Source organism: Seriola aureovittata, chromosome 12 (assembly GCF_021018895.1).
Source record: "Seriola aureovittata isolate HTS-2021-v1 ecotype China chromosome 12, ASM2101889v1, whole genome shotgun sequence".
Classification (NCBI taxonomy): domain Eukaryota; kingdom Metazoa; phylum Chordata; class Actinopteri; order Carangiformes; family Carangidae; genus Seriola; species Seriola aureovittata.
Genome location: NC_079375.1, coordinates 23,722,289 through 23,740,132, shown reverse-complemented (window position 1 = coordinate 23,740,132; position 17,844 = coordinate 23,722,289). Strand labels below are relative to the sequence as shown.

General features: G+C 40.6%; 1 non-coding gene across 1 annotated transcript; it reads right to left on the bottom strand.

Moving 5' to 3' along the window:
• Positions 1 to 494: 494 nt before the first annotated feature.
• Positions 495 to 576, bottom strand: trnas-aga (transfer RNA serine (anticodon AGA)). Its single transcript has one exon. It is a non-coding gene; the product is annotated as a tRNA-Ser (tRNA).
• Positions 577 to 17,844: the final 17,268 nt, after the last annotated feature.

The window sequence follows — 17,844 nt, the reverse complement described above, 5'->3', positions numbered from 1 at the left end:
TCCCTACTAGAAATTATGCTACTAACGGTCTCACATGGGAGAGTGGTCTCAGACTTTTGGCTCTATATTTGTGTGAACTTTTGGCATTTTGCTAAGGATCCAGATATTTTCTGACACAGTTGTTCATCTATTGCACAAATCATTCACCCACAGCCAGAGGCCAGAACTATCTCTCTCACTGAGGAGACGTTTGGTGGGGTGGTACATTTTCATTACCTACTGAGGACAATGTCGTTTTCCTTCTGTAACTTTGTGATGTCACTACAAAGCAGTCACCGCTCTCAGTCATGCCCCAAGACCCGCCCACCTGGACCCACCATCCAGCCTTGCAGGATTTGGTTTCTTCAATGTTTAACCTGAAATCTGCTATATTTTTATTCAATCACTCTCTTCTGATTGGCTCACCGACCTATTGTTACTAGAGCTCCAGAGAGAAGCCTGAAGTGTTGAAATTACATTGTATTGACTGTTTTTTTTTTTTACTAAAGATAACTCGTTGTCGGCAGGATTCGAACCTGCGCGGGGAGACCCCAATGGATTTCTAGTCCATCGCCTTAACCACTCGGCCACGACAACTTCTGCACATCTCAGCAAGTTACGCAGCCTGCTGTGGATTGATTTACACTCATCTTTAAAGCTAAAGGAACTGTAATACTATTTGCTCTATTTTTGGGTATTATAATTGCCTACACATTGGTGGGAAGTTACAGAAAGTAATGTGTCCATTTAGCAGCAAGGAAGAAGTAAACCCAAGAATCTAGCTGTTGCTCAGATCTATATGATGCTATAGACAAACAACTGGAGACACACATATTTCCATGACAACACACACTCACACACACACTCACACACACACACACACACAGACTCACAAGTTGAAAACAATAGCAGCCACGCTGTCACGGCTGGTAAATACAGGAAGGATAGAGTGCGGTTCTACGATGCCATTATTCACTCGGAGCTCAAGTAGCCACATTCAACCCACCATAGAAGATAACTCATTTGCATGAATGTTTCATTTTCCCTTCTCTCACTTATACACACACACACACACACACACACACACACACTTGTTTGCAGGGACACATCCCCCTTTATATCTATCTGCAGAGGTCGGAGCCCAGACCAAGCACTTCATGCCTCATCCCAAGACAATTCATCACACACTGAGAATCACTGTTGCACACTGTGGTAAATATCCACTTCTTAATCCATGCAGATTGAAGAGCCGCATATTTCTCTTTTTCCCCCTCTCTCCTTATTCATATAATAAAATGTCTTCACGGCGGAGGGGAACAGTGTTATTCATGATGAGACTCTATGAAACATTGACATAAGAATTTTTCTCAGTTTTTCCTGATGTATATATATATATTTTTTCATTTGTTTCTTATGTAATGTCAAATGTGAAATGAGGTGTAAGGTGCGTTACATTTATCAGATATAATTCTGCAGTTGGCTGCTGCACGGTGGTGCAGTGGTTAGCGCTGTCGCCTCACAGCAAGAAGGTTCCGGGTTTGAGTCCCGGCTTGGCCGTGGGATCTTTCTGTGTGGAGTTTGCATGTTCTCCCCGTGCCTGTGTGGGTTCTCTCCGGGTTCTCCGGCTTCCTCCCACAGTCCAAAGACATGCAAAATGGGGACTAGGCTATTTGGATACTCTAAATTGACCATAGGTGTGGCTGTGAGTGTGAATGGTTGTCTGTCTCTATGTGTTTGCTCTGCGATGGACTGGCGACCTGTCCAGGGCGTACCTCGCCTCTCGCCCGAAAAGATGCTGGGATAGGCTCCAGCCCCCCCGCGACCCTACTAGAGGATAAGCGGTAGAAAATGAATGAATGAATTCTGCAGTTGGCAGAAGAATATAAGATTGTGTAGGTGAATTTGAACAATTTATGTAGTTAAATTAGTATAATACAAAATAAGTATACCTTATCCTAACTTACATAACTTTATCAACAAGATGGGTTTCATCTGTGCTGAAACAGTAGAAACTGAGGTCTGACAGTGAGATGATCTCTTTTAATTCATGTTGCGACTCGTATGAACTGACTGCATTAAAAACAATATTATCTGAAAATAGTAAACACCAACACATTAGCATTTAAACCCTTGACACTAAGAGCACAATAGGGACAGAGCATTTCTGATGCAGGGACATGCAGGCGATGAAAAATGTAAATATCAAAAAATAATTGTTTGAAGTCCCTTTCCTATTCTTACAACCCAGCTCCTGCGGGGGAAAAGAGAGGCAACATGAAACCAGATGGAGTTGGTTTAGCGGGAGTGATTTATTGGTAAGGAGCTTGGAAAATTAATACAAACAACAAATGAGAAAAACTAACAGGGGAAATGGTGCAAATGGATGCTGTTTAAAACAAATAACTAAATATAACCAAAAGAGGACTGTAGGTAAACAGGAGTTACAACTAGCTTTATAAAAGGAAAACAAAAACGAAAATAAAACCTCTCTAAATGTTCTGCCCGGATTTTAAACCAAAAAAACAGCCAAACACCATCGTACATCTATGTCTGGCCCAGTACCCACATAGTCCAACATATACCTCAACACTAATACACAAAGTTTAACGAGTTACTTCAACAATTAACATAAACAAACAACAACAACAACAAAAACAACAATATGCTGGCGAGTTACAAGCTGGCCAGCCTTGTACTCTAATTGCATTGGGTTTATTGGTGGGCTGGGCCGGGTGCCGCTCCATTCAGGTTCCAGAAAGTGAAGTGGTAAATGGACTGCACTCATACAGCACTTTATAAGTCTTAGCGACCACTCAAAGCACTTTACATTACTTTACTTGCCACATTCACACATCTCACCCTTACACACACTCATACACTGATGGAACAGCCATCAGGAACAATTTGGAGTTCACCATCCAAGGACACTTTGACACGCGGACCGGAGGAGCTGGGGATCGAACCACCGGCCATTCTGATTAGTGGACGACCCGCTCTACCTCCAGCAGCTGCAGCCAATATTGCCACATTTATACTTTGGCCATATAGGTTTTCAAAGTTACAGTGAAAGCTGACATTACCAATCTCTACAATGCATTATATTTCACCTAAAACCATATCACTTTGGTCTAATGCAGCTATGAGTTATTTTGTCTGTAGCTAGCTAGCTTGGCACTCGTCAAAAGAGCCGAGGATTATCCACGACGGCCGGTAGGCAACCTGGCTTCCAGAGACAATATCCTATTGTGGCCACAGGTGGGCCGTAAACTTCAAGATGAATGCAAACTGATTTTTTCAAATCCATCACAGGTCAGAAAACTGTTCTGAGACGTATCACTTCCACTATCATCCCAGTTGAGGTCTATTTTTTTTTAGCTTTAACTGCTTGCCTTGCGTGCCACTGGTATGATGTCTGTGTGTTCTGACGTGTCTGAGCCATGACACTGGGAATAAGTGGTGTGGCAAAATGTGTCGGTGACAGATCAGAGGCAGAGAAGAAAAATATTACTACAAAATGTGGATTCATATCGTCAGAGAATGTTATCTATTCATATGCAAAACCGCTCTGTACACCCTCATTCAATACACTACACAGATTCAAGTGACTCAGATCTATGGAAATGCTTTTTCTTTTTTTCCTCGCATCCTCTCCTTTCTCTCCTCTATTCAGTTCCTTCCCCTGTATTTTCTCTTCTACTTCTTTCCTACCCTCTCTCAATCTTTCCAGCCTGTTTCTTCATCTGCAGACTAACCCAAGAAAAAGACCACAGTACTCTGCTCTATTGGGTGCCAAATTCTGATTGATTGAAGAGCGAAGAGCCGGCGGCAGGTATGTAACTGACCAGTGTATAAGGCCTCGGAGATGAGAGTTAAACCTGGCACTAACAGATAGCCAGATAACATGGCTGAGTGGACAGCACCTATCCGACAACTTCGAGATTTGCAGTTAATTCCACTTCTTTTCTTTCTTCTTTCTCTTCGTGAACGTGGTACAAAACAGGCAAGTGTCTGTTCTGCCAGTTGTATTTTCAGAATCTAAAATGAAAAATTAACCTGTTCTTCTGACTTGTCACGGTCTACGATGTTTTGGAAATAGTTTTTTGTAAACTGCTCTTTTTTAAACATGCACGGTTATGTATCAAGAAAAAAAAAAAATCAAATGGATGTTCAATTTTCCATTTTGTAAGAAGATGAATTTGGCCTCTGGTTTGTAAGTTCAGTAAAAAAAACTTTTTTGGCTGATTATGCATATTTCTACTACTTAACCTCTTGAACCTCATGCCTTATTTCTTAAAACGAACAAGAAGAAAATGATTATTATTCCACACTGTATCATGACATAAATTCACTCTATTCCCTACTGTCTGCTTGCTCCATTTTCTCATTGAAGCTTTAACATGCTTACATTGTGTGAAATATTTAACGGTAAGATGCCATAATTTTATATCTGCACCATTAGACCAGATGGAAATATTCAGACTAATCAATTTTAGATATTTGCTTTTGAATTTCATTACGCTTTTCATTTCATTGATACGCTCAATGTGTTGGAGCTCTCCCCGGGGAACGGCAACTGCGAATTGCTGAGGGGAAGGCTCTGGCTGTTGTGTGTGACTATGCACCAAACAACTGCTTCATCCAGTGCCACATTTGAGCATAAGTTCATGAGTGTACTTGGCACCAGAACACCTTAGGCCAAAAGATCGATGATCAACTTTGCGGTTGCATCATCAGCACCCAACATGTATTGGACACTTGGGTGAAGAGGGTGGTAGTGAGTTGGATCAGATGGCTGCCAGACAGACCTGGAAAACCGTGTAAATGTGGCAAATGTGTAGTGAAGGTGAACTGGAAAAGTCTTCAAATCCCACCTCTGGAAGAATTTCTTGTTCATCCCAAGGGAGGTTAGGGACATGGACATGGAGTGGAGAAACCTAAGAACCATCGAAAGGAGGCTCCCTGATCCAGAAGGAGCCATGTGGATTCTGTCCCGGCTGTAGAACAGTGGACCAACTTTTTACCCTTGCAGGAGTGCTGAGGGGGGTCATGGTAGTTTGAGCAGCCAGTCTGTGTGTGCTTTGTGGACTTGGAGAAGGCTTTTGACCACGTCCCCCGGGGAACTCTTTCATTCAACATTCAGGCCGATGGTGAGACCAACAAGTGGAACCAAATGAAAATGATTAAAAGCTGCTGACACTAAGTCTATGCTCTCATCCTATATTGATAAAGGTTGTGAAGTTAATAATTGAAGTAATATCAAACAGGCACTGTGAGATATAATAAGTGACAACATGATCTATACTGGACATGAACACTTGAAGCATTCTGAGTTTAGTGGTCTAGTGGGCATTTCAACTCCACACACAGTAAGGAGGAAAAACACTTTAACACAGAGAGAACACTACACTTAATACTCTTAAATTTGGCAGGTTATCACTTAAAGACAGTAGAGCAGTGGGGAATGCCTGAGAAGGATTGATACCAGGCTATTGTACACTACATAACCCTGCAAAGTATTTTAGTATTGAAATCATTTGTGTGAATAGTGACAACCTTAATGAAAAAAACAATTATGCGCGAATGGTCCGTTTGATTCCACAATATATAGAAATAGTAGTAGTAGTAATTAAAATCAACTGTATTTGATGAAGAAAAAAAAAAATCTCCAGAAACCTGACCACGTCCACAGGTTCAAACACACATAAGTAATTACAATTTCCAAGAACACATCAACCGTGCCTGCTGCTCTTATAGCTGGAGCGTGTCCAGGTCATCCTGCCTATTGATCCACCACTGTTTTCCATTATTCTTCCATCTGCAGGGCGAACATCCTGCACCATGACACGTGTCAGATACAAACACCTTCATCTCACCTTCATGTCGAGACAGGTTCATTTACTTTCTCACCAACACAGATACACACTCGAAAACACCATCACAGACACGCTCCACTTCTCTCAGCAAATTATCACTGGCAACAAACTCAGAAACGACAAGCACCCATTCACACACAGGATCAATCAAAATAAAATGAACCAAGTCGACTGACTGGATGAAAAATGTATATTATTTCCAGTCCACGTGTGGTTCTTCTGTAAATTCTCTGAACATTTTACCTCAGCTATAGAAAGTAGCAGACCTTTATTAGTAATTAGAGATTATTGCTTTCCTTCTCTGTGTTATATAAAGTATATCATCATTTTATATGTAGCAGTTCAGTCACATTTTTCTAGTCAAGGCTATCCAGCAGTTCAGGACGTTTAATCCCTTTCCTTCTCTGGAGGAAAGTTCAGAGTTAATTTAGTATCAGCTTAACATTAACAAAGCCCAGTAAAGTAGGATCATCAGAATGTATTCACTTGTGACAAAAAAAAAAAGTAAGTCAGATAGAAAGTCATCAGATCTGTGAGTATCGGTATTGTTCTTTTGCTTATAGAGTTAATGCTGTGGATGTGTAGACTCCACTGTGCAGAATTCACAATTACCATTCCCAGATTGACCTTTATTTGTTAAATCATGTGGCTATTCTTTGAGACCTGGCTCTTGTTTTAATTCTGGCTTTTAGTAAAATCAGTCCAGGAAATTATGCAAACAATTCTTTATTGATAACAGTGCAACCGATGTAAATGTCACACAGCAGAGTATTCCCGATGTGATGTTTGTTTTTGCCTGTTTATTTATTAGTTGTTGTGCTTTAATTAGTCCTGTTTTGATGTGTGCTTTGCATGCTAATTATTAGTTGCTTTTGGGATTATTTTTTAACTGTCTTTGGATTGTATGGGTTTGTTGTGTTTTGTAGTTTTGTTTGTTCACAGCTGAACTGAGCGCAATAGAGTGTGAACAAATTTACCTGATTGAGAACCAGGACCGACAGCAGGTAAAGCCAATCCACAGTTGGGAGCAGTAGACCGACGGATCAATCAGGGAAAGGGGATCTGCAGGTGGAACCACAGGTGGGGGAAGTTGTTCGAATCGTGGTGAAGACGTGAGTTACTGCTGCTGCACTGCTGGAAACACCCGCTGGACACTGGTCGATGGAGCTGGGCCGACATTTGTAACTATGGGCCAGAATGGACAGTACTGGGTGGAGGCTGAACCTTATTCCAAATGAATGCTTATATTGCTCTGTATCTGCTGGATATGTACGGGGCATTCAGAAAGTATTCAGACCCATTCATTTTTTTTTCACATTTTGGTATGTTGCAGCCTTATGCCAAAATATTTTTTTTATTTTAGCATAAAGACATTTTTGCAAATTTGTTCAAAGGGAAAAACTAAAATATCACATTGACATAAGTATTCAGACACTTTGCTATGATTACTTTGCTATTTTTCTGGTTAAATTACGGTGGGGCAAACCCATACAGCGGTGTGGCTCAAATCAATGTCAGAATTTCAATGTGAATGCATTCCCAATAGAATAGCACCCCTCCCCACAGCTAGAAACACACACACACACACACACACACACACAGCAAGAGACTGAGCCAGAGATGAGACCAATATAAGATAAGAATGGACCAGTAAGATAAACTTTGACACACAGATCACCCAGTTCAACACCCCACATTTTTCTGAGTTGTCTGGGTGGACTACAACGGAGTCAACATGCATCACCAACAAATCAAATATGCAACCAAGAGAGCATGAAAAGAAAATACACAAAACGCAATAACAAAGTCAGCACTGTTTCCAAAAGTAATAAAACTTATATACACTCACCATTGGAGTTTCCAAAGGAGTATAATCTGGGGATGTTACAGGTGTGCGATCAATTGGGTCCCGTCCTGGTTCACATCGCTGCCGGTTTGAATTCATCCCATGAACTGTGTCTTTTACAAGCTGCGGTTGCGTTTTTCCAATTCTTATATCCATTTTAAAAAAGGCCGCCTCTGAATGGATACGGTGTCCGGCGCTACCCAAAAATGTGGGCAGGCGAAGCGACCGTGACTTTACCCAAACGCCCGCCGGTCGTGGCCGCCACCGGCATCTCTACTTCCGCCCGACGGTGTTTGAAAATAAATGTATCCATGATACAATTTCCCAGCTTAGTGACGCTAACTGAATACAAGTATAAGCTACTAGCTGCTACAGCCAGATAGCTTCTAGGTACTAGCATACTCGCAATGCGCGCGCTCACAAGAGTGACGTCAGAGGTGAACTTAATGAAGCCAGATCAGTGCAGTGTGATGTTGACAGTTGTCACTTGAGGCTCTGTTGGACTCCAAACTTTTCATGCTTGTTTTTGGGTGGGGCTGAGACAATTCTGGGTGGGGCTATAGCTCAGCCAAGCCACACCCATGATAATATGTTAATATATCATTGCAGGTTTACAAGTTTACTCACACAGAACAAGTTTGCATGAGTTGAAAGATTTTGAAAATGTGTTTTTTTTTTTTGTTCACTTCCCCTTCATCTGCGGCTGTTTGAAGAGAGCAGTACCTCCAGCAGTCACGCCGGAAGATAAAGGGTTTCACTGGGGTAGATCCCATATCTCCTCAACATATGAGCACAAACACCCCTGCAGAGCTTCTCTGGTATTCATTATCCAAGTCCGAAGGTATATTTTAGTTATATTTGTCTTTCATGTGAAAATATTTTAATCCTGACAAAGTGCAAGAAAAAAAACTAGCGTCTGTAGAAACATGATAATGAGAAGATGGAATGTGCTCAGTACCTAATGTGGAGTTGAAATTAATCTCCATGTAAACTGAGGCAGGGAGCGAGGAGGAGAGCAATTTTTCTTTTTCACCTGAATCTCTCCACGCAGCATACTCTGCTATCATCGATGAAGGGATCAGTACTTTTTGCGGACCTTTGCAGTGCGAGGTCACTCTGTCCTGAAACAATAAAAAAAAAAGAAAAAAAAAGAAGCTCTTGTCATTAAGTGAAAACATGCCACGGTCAAAACTTTTATATTGCACTTTCAAAAATTGGTGCCAAATCTAAGCAAATTTCCTCAAGGTGGTCTTGAGATGTCACATTCAAGAGGCCAAAACTGTGTTTTTCTAGGTCAACGTGACCTTGACCTTTGATCCTTTGACCACCAAAATCTAATCAGTTCTTCCTTGAGTCCAAGTGGACATTTATGCCAAATTTGAAGAAAAAATGCCTCAAGGCCTTACTGAGATATTGCGTTCACAAGGCCAAAACTGTGTTTTTTGAGGTCACAAATGACCTTGGCCTTTGACCAACAAAAATCTAGTCAGTTCATCCCTGAGTCCTAATGAATGTTTGTGCCAAAAGAAGTTCCATCAAGATGTTACTGAGCTATCACATTCACGAAAAAAAAATGGGAATGACAACCTGAAAACATAATGCCTCCGGCTCTGGCTGTTGCCAGCGAGGCAGGAAGTACAAGTTGTATAATTAAACAGTAATTGAATTTGTCTGTGTGACTAGAAACCACTAGAAGTAAAGGAGGAAAATGTTTTGTAAATCGGGTGGACTAACCCCTTAACGTTAAGTAAGCTGAGAAGAAGATCAGAATTTAATAATTAGGGCCTGAGTAAAACCGAGTTTAATATTCATGTGTTTCCGTAAACCATATGGAGGGAGAGCTGGGAGTTGATTAGCTTAGCTCAGCATAAAGACTGGAAACAGCTTGCTTGGCTCTCATTAATTAACACATCATATCTTGTAGGTTTAATCCGTATACAAACAAAAACATAGCGATATTACTGGGAGTTTTGTGGTGTAACTGTTTCTTGGTGAGCAGTGGCTTTTAGTCTTTATCACAAGCTAAGCAGTTTAGCTTCTAACGTAGTGCAAAAGAAGCAAGTGCATATATACTGTACATAAGTGTGGACACGTGTATCCATGAGCTGTATATTGGTGGAATAAGCATAATAAGCAAAAGAGGACAGTTATTTGTCGTCCAAAGCAAAGCTTGGAGTCAAAAATAAAACGCAGATTCCACAGTTCAGTGCATATTAAATGTCTTTTTTCAAAATAAAACTGCACATTTCAAAGTGGCCTTTTATTTTGACAAGCACAATAATGATGCTGTGTAATCAGCATCTTGATATGCCACATCTGTCACGTGGATGGATGAACTTGGCAAAGGCGAAATGCTCACTAACAAGGATTTAAACACATATGTGAAGAAAATATGAGAGAAATTTGTTTTTTTTGTGCGTGTGTGTGTGTGTGTGTGTGTGTGTGTGTGTGTGTGAACTCTAGAAAAATGGGAGCAAAAACAAAAGTGTTGTGTGCATATTTTTGTTCAGTGTATATTTAGGTTTCAGTTTTCTCAAAATGACAGAAGTTTATGGCTACTTGGCCAAGACTTGTTGTTGGCTTATTGATGTGAACCGCCCTTGAACCAAAAAAATCACAACAGAAAAAACACAAGTACAAATGTTTCTTTCCCAACCTGTCGTCTTTGTTCCCTCCACTATGGGACTTTGGTTCTCCTGAGATACATAATAAAATCATTGCTGCTCACTGAAAGCACTGCAATCTATTCTCCCCTTGTACCTGACCCAAGATAGAAAGAAAAAACTTTATTACCCTCAGGGTTTTTTTTTTTTCTTTTCTCTTTTTATCTTCTAACCTTTGCTACGGTTTCATTGTGATGTAGCCACAGCTATTACATTTTTATTTTATCCTATCTTCAGTAAAGTTGAGCTGATGAGCTTATGGTCCCTCATATTGATCTTTAAATGGATGATGAAAAAGGCCACTGCCTATTGGTCAATTGGCCAGCCTTGGGTCTATTGGCAGTGTCCGCTCTGATTACAGTCCAGGCTCTGGAGATCTAATCCAATTTTGGTTGCCACTTGTCAGCAAGCGCAGCGAAGCGAGGTTGGAATTGAATTGAGTTTTGCCATTTTCATCTAAACAATATTAAAAACACGTCTTCATAAATCTTTGGAGCTTTTTAGTAATTATCAGAGGAGATCGCAAGTGTTGTGGGTGTCTTTATTGTTTCTTTGTGATTGCGGTTATTATTTTCTAGTCCTACTCTTACATCATCAATCTCTTTCATATCTTCTATGGATCGTATCGGAGGGTTGAAAAAAACGACCTGTATGGTTGTTCAGTTCAGAAGAGGAGTAAGATATTTCTTAGTTGTTGTTGAAAAATACTGGATTACTATAAAAACTAATACATTTTCAGTGGCTGATGCAGAACATGAAAAAAAAAGAAAGGAAATACAAAGTAAGACCTTTGCTCATATAGAGTCTTGCTAATTATCTGCTCCCTGGTTTGAGCCTGCTAATGGCACCTATACTGCAGAAACCACTGTGTGCAGCTGTGTTCATTAGCAAATAATATGCCGGGCAGTTATTAATTCTGAGCACTTGACCTGGCAGTACACAATGTGCTATGCTACATTACACTTAGATTCCTCTGGGGAAGACATATGATTTTGTTTCAGCATTCAATAATCACACTAACAGGTTGGAAGTGGACACAGGTTCAAAGTGTAATCAGTACAATCGCTCAAGTTGATTTTGTCCATGTGGTTGTTAGCAATTACAACGAGATGGCTCATGTCCAAACACAATCTCCCTCCCCCTGTTGGAGACCATATTTAACATGTCAGCTTGAGGTGAGTGCACTGAAATAGTTGACTGGGTCTCTACTGGCTTAAGATCGCACCAGAGCTTTTGTTCTCAGGCCTCCTCGACTCTGTTTCACAAACTACTTCCTGCTGAGCAAATCAGTGGGACAGAATAGAAACAATAAAGGTGTGTGTACTGCCACCTGGCCCCAAAAACATTTTAGACATTTTGTCTTAGTCTGCTTTTACCTTTTGGAGACACATACACTGCTCAGATGGCACTAAACTCAAACCCAGTTATGTAAAAGAAAAGAAAAGGAGCTGCATGCTGATAAACAATGATAAGTTTGATTCAGCTTTACATTTTACACCTTTTAACTAAAGCAACAAATCTTTAAATTGGATTATCTCCTCGACCAATGTGAAAAAATTCTCCAAGCACCAGCTACTGCACAGTCCACGTCCACACAAAATGATGTTTGTAGGAAATAACGCTTGCTAATACTAGGTTAGACAACCAGTTCCTGGTGGTATAGAGCATGTTATACAAACAACCAGTAAGCCTGCTCATGGTCAAACACACAGGCGGCCTGTTGTAAGTAGAGTAACTACACCCAGTGTAGTTAGTGCTTGCACTCCCAGTTGTGTTGAAACCTCGGGCCCAACATATTGGAGATATTTATAGTTGATGAAAATATGTTTTTAACGATCTGCCTAATGAAGGAGAGATTTGAGAGTCATGTAGTTACTGATTTAAGGGTATCTCATTTTAAGAGGGTGAACAGTTTTTACGGCAGCCTCTACATAAATGAGAGGTAATGATAATTTGAAGAAATTTCATGGTTGACCAGCTGTTTTATGTTTTTTTTTCTTGAAGAGTTGATCATATATCAAAGCAACGGTCGTACAGTTTGTTTTGGGGTTCAGTATGACTAAATATATTGACTGATGGATCACAGCCCTCTCAATCTTTCTTTTATTAAATTTATTAAATTGATTATGTCTACTGGAATTCTATATTTTCCTTACTGTCAACAAATCCCATGAAAACACTCAAACGAAAAAGACAATAACAAGTGTTGTGTGTGTGCATCCAAAGCCTGGTATATCTTATCCCTCTCTGTTGTAGAACAACATTGTTGTCCATAAGAAACAATCCAGTGGGCCACACTGTTGCACTTGGTTAGTTACTTCTTCACCATCAATACACACTGTAGTTAATGTTGACTCAATCCCACATACACTGTCCTGCTGCTGTGAATACTCACTAGAGCACCAAATATGTGTCAATCCACAGCTCAAAATAGTCCCAAGGAAATGCACTATTTACTCCTGTCTGAGCAGCTTTTGGCAAAAATGTAGTTCCCAGCTGTTATAGTATATTATTTATTTTTTTATTATTTTAAATTTAAGTTCTTTAAGACTCGTGGCTTCAGTAGGAACCAGTGGGCTTGAGCGTGAGTGCCTCAGACAGGCTGGGAAATTAAAAAAGTATTTATGTATTGTTGTTTTGGATTTTCAATGAAATGAGCTGACATGAATATACAGACTATTGTCAGCTTTATCCTTTAAGATATGCAGTAAATCCATGGCACGAATCAGCAGAATAGAACTAAATAATGTTAATTTGTGCTGTGAGGTTTGTCAGCCTGTCAAAAGTAGACAAAAAGCAAGGACTGAGTTTTCAGCAGTAATGATTACAAAAGAGGTCCCCAAAAGTTTTTAACTTAACTTTGAACGATAGTTAAAGGTCTCGTATTGTATAAAGGTAGATGTCCATGTCTTTTTTTTTTTTTTTTATTATAAAGCAGGTCTAAGTTCTATATTAATACTGTGAAAGTCTCAGTGTGCCACCCACGGACAAAATGCACAAAGACTGTGTCTTAAAACGAGCCGTCAGGACTTCCGTAACTTTGTGATGTCACAACATTCACCACCCTCAGCTATGTCCCTAGCATGGCCTCCCTGACGGAGGTCTTTCCAGCAGTAACATCTCTGTAGTGTTTCTTATGTGTTGCCATGACACGCACATCGACATGTCATCACTGCACTTTCTCTACGTGATCATGCACATCTCTACAAAAAACAGAGACAGATGTATTCAGTGCTTCAGTCTGTCCTTTGATCCCGTGTGTCATTGCCAGGTAGTGTCACCTGCACACTACTTCACTGCCCTGACTCCTGACCAACACAAACAAACACACATACACCTGCTGTGACATCAAAGGCCTCTTGACCAATTGATCAACACACTACATAGAAGCACAGTGGGCTGCTGTCGCCCTTGGGACCACATTCCCGAACATACCCAGAGCAGTGGTGTCACGTCCTGCCGCTCTGCTCTTTAAGAATCTGCACCAGTGAAAGAAAGATGAAAAAAGCAGATAAAGGAATAATTCATGAATGTATCACATTAAAATTAACTTTTTAAACTTAAATTGCATTTCTTAAAAGGTCCCATATTGTGCACTTTTCCTGTGTTTTATTTGAAGTGTTGATATCTATAAGAAGATTTATCTGTGGTTTTAAAAACCAAAAACCATCTCAGTGTAGTTTTACATCTCCTCTCTCAGGCTTCTCTCTGGAGCTCTAGTAACAACAGGTCGGTGAGCCAATCAGAAGAGAGGAAGCTCTGAGCCTCCAGGAAATTTCCACCACTGGGCTCAAATAGTACATGAAGAGTAAGTCTGTTTGCTGGGGAACTAAACTCTTTGACTCCTGGCATGATTATGTGTGGGCCTATTTTGTGTATGTGGCGAGGCCCCAAAGCCCTGATGAAGAACAGAACCAGTGCTGATGCATATGCAGTTAGCCACGAACTATAACTACATATATGTCTCCAAACGCCCCCCTCAGGAGACATTAGCTGCACAGATTATGATTCTGATGAGCTGTTTGTAGTTTTGATCTTCCACTGTCACATTATGGAATTTGGAAAAATGTGCTCAGCTTGTGAATATTCATCTTCCTGTGAGCTGTGGCATTCAAGAGTTCAGGTTTCTGATGTTTTTTTTAATTTTTTTTATTTCAAAAACATTGAGTGGGGTATCGTGTTGTACACAGTGTATTGTGTTATTCCACGATTGTGCTGAACTGCACAAAACAGGGTAAGACCACAGCTCTCAACTAAAACTCTCAATGTAATAAAAAGCTTCAATATCGGCTACACAGTCATTTTAAACCTCTTACCCTACTAAGGTAAGGCTGAAGGCTTCTGTAAACATAGGTGGCAGCTGTTGAGCCAGATGTAACCGTCTTTAACAAAATAACCCACTATCCAGTTGTGTTGGCAGTGGATCATAAGTGTAACTGTTGACAACAGGAGCGTGCATGTGGTGTTTCTGAGGCGCTGGGTGGTATTCTTGATAAGGAGGGACAAACAGGCCGTGGCTGAGGCTGGAAGCTTTGGAAACCTTCCACAAGGACTGATACCACGCGTTCACTCGGATGGGCATTCATGTCCAACCATCGTTGAGAGAAGCCTCTGCTCCCTTTCCAAGGGTTTGCCGGATCTGGGATTCTCGCCACTGGTTTTGCTGGCTCTTCATTCTCATCAAAAAAGGCCCGGTGCTGTGAAGACCACATGCTCGTGCCAGAGCTCTGCCTAGAATGTCTCCTTCTGGTTGGACCTGTATATTAAAACAAATTTGGTAACCTTAAGTTCCCGGAGCTGGGCATCAATCCATCCATTTACTTAACATTAGCCCTCCTAACTCATGCTGACCTGGAGCCGTGGATGAGGGGCTGGCCTCGTCTCTGCTCTCTCTGTGGTAGTATCTGTCACCTCACAGTGCATCCGATTATTATGTACTGGGCAAGGGTTCTATACAGGGATGTGCTGGTGGCAAAATTCAGAATACTGTTATATTCAAAAATTATAGTAGAATATCAGTGTGCATGTAAACGTATTGAGCGCGCTGAAACTCTGCAGCTTTCTGTGAACATGATGTCATGATGCAGCAAAGAGTGCGGCCGGCCGGGGAGTCGAACCGGGGACTTGCTGCTCAGGGCGTTTGCAGCAGTACCACAGTTTGCCGTCTGGTTTTATTTATTTATGTGTACAACGTGCAAAGGAGTTTTATAGCCATGAACACCTAAAAAAAACCCAAGTTTGCTGGCACAGTGGATTCCTTTGGTCGGGTGCACAGTTCAAAATGTTATGCTAGATAATATCACCTGTCTTGCTACAAACCTCTCACGAGTTTCACGTGTTTTGGATGTTTGTGTGCATGTTGTTTGTTTGGTGACGTTTTATATAATAAGGTTTGTTTTGCTTCAGCTATGACTAAGAGTATCCACATATAAGATGCTCTGTATTCCACCATAGTGTTGTTGCTTTGGCAGAGCCTCTGATGGAGCACTAAAGGAAGAGACGTATTTGTTTTGCTGTTGAATTCTAATATCAACAGTCTCTCCAGCAATGCATACGCCACCTTTAGAGAATGATACCTGATTTTGTAGGGAAAACAAGTTACATACAGTGACTTTTTATTAATTTGATTTAATTTAATCTAAGTTTGTTATATATGACGATCTATTTTTAGTAGCAAGTCCATAATGCGTAAAAAAATATTTTTTTTTAAAAAAGACTCACAGTGAGTCAAAATCCCAAATGCATTTCAGAAGATACAAAAAGTACAGGGTCACAATTAAAATTCCACAACCATGTCCACTGGACTGCAAACCCCTGCTGGGACTCAGACAGACAGAAGAGAAGTGTGAAATCTGACGGGCTGAGTCTGTCTGGGTGTGACCTCATAGCCATCATGCGCAATATTGACCTATTGCTCAACTCATGAGAAGACCCCAGGCATTTTACACATTTGTCTATCTAGTCTGTATGAATGTATGTGCTTCTGGAAAACCCCTAAGGTATTTTATATCTGAATTTTTTTTTTTTTGCTATTTATGTGTGAGCAGATGTATGTTCTCGAAACACCCTGAGCTCTGCACATCCCCCTGAATAAACTTGAATTGCTATGAATATTTTTAAATGTGTCAACATTTGACCCAATGCGTTTCCCATTGGTGGACACACATGCATGCACACTCACGCACTGCCATCTCTGAAGTGTTCGCTGAGTGCACCAGGCTGTTCCCCATGGATAAACATGGATGGGACGTATTGTGGTCTCTCTAAAGCAAAGAGTGCGTTCCCTCCGTTCTTGTCAAGACGTCAGGGTCTTGCTCGTGTTCTGGTTTGGGTTTTTTTTTTTTTAACCCTGATACTTTTTTTTCCAGTTCACTGCAGTCAGATCTTCTTCCCTTTCATTTTGACAACTTTTAGAATTGCAAATGGTACGTATAAGGTCACTGCGTGTGGGGTTATAACACGCGGGGTGTTGAAGGGTGTTTGCCTTTTGTGATAACAACAAAACTCAAGTCCCTCATATCAAAGTCAATAAAGTTTTTTTAGTTAAATCATATCGAACTAGAGCCTTTTCTGGTCTTATTACCTTGAACCCATTTTGACTGAAAAGTATAACTTCCCTGGGTGTCAGTGTTGCCTGTTTTCTGAAAGCAGTCCTAACACAGAATAACGTGATGTGCCTGGATTTATGTTCATGTTCTAAGTATGATTCATCATATTTGCATTCGTTTGGATCTATTGCAAATGCTCAAAGACAATTAGCTAGCTCATAGCACAATGGCTAGCCGTGCAGAAACAATAAACATGTTGTCGTGGCTTTTAGTGCTTTGATGCTAACTTGATTTTCACTCCATTTAATGCAAGATTTCTCATTCTAATCTCTGGACATGTTATCTTTGGTTTCTGGACCACTCTTTCAAATATATATTTACATAGGATCATGTGAGTGTGGTTATTTTTCCTACCGACAGGGAAGATTGTGTGGTATATAATTGACATATTATTTGCTTCCACAATCTCAATTTTCAACAAAACCTTTTGTGTTTGAAACCTGCAGCTCTTACACATTGTTCAGCGGTGGTGTCGTTCACGCAGTCAGTCTCAATGCTCAACGACTGAGACTGGAGAGAAAGACAAATTAAATTAAATTTTTCAGTTGAAAGGTTCTGCTTTTTAAAATAAACACTGGCGTCTTTTCAAACCAACAGCTGGAAAGGTTACTGTGATATACGCAGTGACGAACGGCTCACACTTGCAGGAAACATCTAAATACGGAGACAAGGAAAGAGACGATAATAGGAGAGGAGAGATGAGTCTACCAGGAGCCAATAACGTCTGAGATGAGTCACTTCCATCTGCTCCTAATGTTTTTCACCAACTATTGTTATTTTTAATATCTCCAGGTTGCTGTGATATTCAGATGTGTGTTATAAAGGAAAATTCTCTGCTTTTTTTCTTGCAGTCTGGGTCTTATTGTCATAGTTTC